The sequence below is a fragment of the Dermacentor silvarum genome, chromosome 3 (assembly GCF_013339745.2).
Source record: "Dermacentor silvarum isolate Dsil-2018 chromosome 3, BIME_Dsil_1.4, whole genome shotgun sequence".
Classification (NCBI taxonomy): domain Eukaryota; kingdom Metazoa; phylum Arthropoda; class Arachnida; order Ixodida; family Ixodidae; genus Dermacentor; species Dermacentor silvarum.
Genome location: NC_051156.1, coordinates 214,811,572 through 214,813,944, shown reverse-complemented (window position 1 = coordinate 214,813,944; position 2,373 = coordinate 214,811,572). Strand labels below are relative to the sequence as shown.

Below are 2,373 nucleotides of genomic sequence, written 5' to 3'. Positions count from 1 at the left end.
CGGTAGAATGCAATGATTGTACACTTTTCTTTTCAACGACAGTGGTAAGCTCCCAGTCAGGATTTGGCAATGCCTGCCGTATGCACTCCAACCCAATTTTATTCTTCTGTAAATTTCTTTCTCATGATCAGGGTCCCCTGTGAGTAATTGACCTAGATAAACATATTCTCTATATATGGTGATTGTAAAGGAGGAAAGAGACGCTTAATTCTGCAGCCCTTCAGGGAGCATGGCGCAGAACTCGCATTTGCTCTCCGACGTGCGTTCGCTCCCCGTGAAACAGGCGTCCCTCGCCCCCTTTCACTCGCACATACAGCGTCCGGAGCGCGGCGACGATTTAATCGCCGTTGACGTCATACGGAACCTTATGGCGACGGTGACGGCGACGCCGACGGCAGAAATCCGCTTTGGAGTGTCCATTTAATTGCTATCGCAATAAAATTAAGAAATATTTGTGTCCGTCGGTTGTGAAAAATACATATTGGCGATATCACGTTTAACAAGCTTTCCGGGGGGAGTTCTCAACGGCAGCAGCTGTCTTCTTTTTCCCTAGAAAAGTACACCCAGCAAACGTGAGCAAGTTAATGGTGAATTAGAAACCTGATAAAAATTATACGTGGAACTTTGTAGAGAGAGACAGAAGAAAGGGGAAAGGCTAATAAGGTTAACCAGATGGGAAGATCCGGTTTGCTACCCTACGCTGGGGAGAGAGGGGAGGGGGAGGCAAAGTGGCAGCAAAGTAGAGATAAAGAAAGTAAGAAGCACAGGCACACAATCACAGTCGGTCACAGGTGACACAGCACAGTAGCACTTGCAGCACTATGAACATCTGTTCAGGCTATAGCCGCTTGTCCAAGTCTGTTGCCCTTAAAAACTGCAACAGCACCCTCGTCGCCATCCGCTGCGATGGCTTGTGATGTTGGCATTCTGAAATAAGTTCCTCTGTTAGAGGCATTTGGTCAAAGCGCACTATCGCAATTGCGAGCGATCGTCTCTGTAAATCGCAGCGAGGACACTCACAGAGAAGGTGTTGAAGAGTCTCCTTTCTATCACAGTCATCACACGAGGCATCGTCGGCCCATCCGATTCGGAATGCAAAAGACTTATTAAACGCCACTCCTAGCCATATTCGAAAAAGCAGGGTAACTTTGCGACAGCAGAGTCCAGCTGGGATGCAAAGGCGTAGAGAGGAGTCTAGGTTGTGCAGCCGGTTGCTTTGAAAACTGCCTGCGTTCCACAGGGAGAACGTGATATCACTGGTGAGCATTCGAAGTCTTCTGGCAGCATCTGTCCTTGATAACGGTATCTGCTCCTCTTCGTCGCCTTGAAGAGCCGACCGATCAGCTTTATCGGCCTGTTCGTTCCCTATGACGCCGCATTGACTTGAAATCCACTGAAATGACACGTGGTGTCCTTTCTCAGCCAAGGTATGGATTAGTTCTCCAAACTCAATTCACTCACAAAGTTCCAGTTAGTCTTTGCTATCAGCCCTGCGATGTGGGCCACACGAACAACTGGAACTTTGTAATAAGAAGCCAACAAACATTGACACCAAGAACAACATAGGGGAAATTACTTGCACACACTAATTGATTAAAGAAATGATAAATTAATGAAAATGAAAACGGATGAAAAAACAACTATCCGCAGGTGGGGAACGAACCCACGTCTTCGCATTACGCGTGCGATGCTCTCACCATTGAGCTACCGCGGAACCGTTTTCCCATCCGCTTTCTGGGGTATTTCTGTTTTACAACTAGAACTAACTCTGGGAGTGTTAGCCAGCGCCACCACTCACTTTGTAAGTGATTTGAATATTACTCGAGCAAGCCTGAAACAATCATAAACATAAGAAATCGCATCTGTGACGCAGTAACTTCCTCCAAGAAATTAAGGAACGAGAAGATCATCCACGTATCTCAAGGTACCTTGTGACATGGTCATTCTTCAAGATGTCGTGCGGTTAGTGGTTAAGTTTTGCTAAACTTATCTGACACAGCACAGGGCAACACAGGAACCTATGCAAACTGCTTTCTTCAGGTTTGCTAACAATCTGTTGCTCAAAAATCATGTACCAATGCTCCCAAAAACGTAACTTCACAAGTATATTAATACCGACACGATTGAATTGATGATAAATTTATTGCAAGGACTTGAATACAGTACTTTCGTAAGCGTACAGCTATAAAATAACGATCAAGTTAAGAAATTGCTAAAATACACAAAAAAAATCAGGTAAGTGTAGTGGAAGTGTTGAGACATTTGGACAATGAAGACAGGAATGGACCGCTAAGAACAAACCATTGAAGCAAACACCGGAATAAATATTAAAAACAAGAAGGAAAAGAAAGTATCCACAAGAAGAAAATGAAG

The 2,373-nt window shown here is 44.8% G+C and overlaps 1 non-coding gene across 1 annotated transcript; it reads right to left on the bottom strand.

Annotated features, from left to right (window-relative positions):
• Nucleotides 1–1,642: 1,642 nt before the first annotated feature.
• On the bottom strand, nt 1,643–1,714 carry Trnat-cgu (transfer RNA threonine (anticodon CGU)). Its single transcript has one exon. It is a non-coding gene; the product is annotated as a tRNA-Thr (tRNA).
• Between the last annotated feature and the right edge of the window lie 659 nt (nt 1,715–2,373).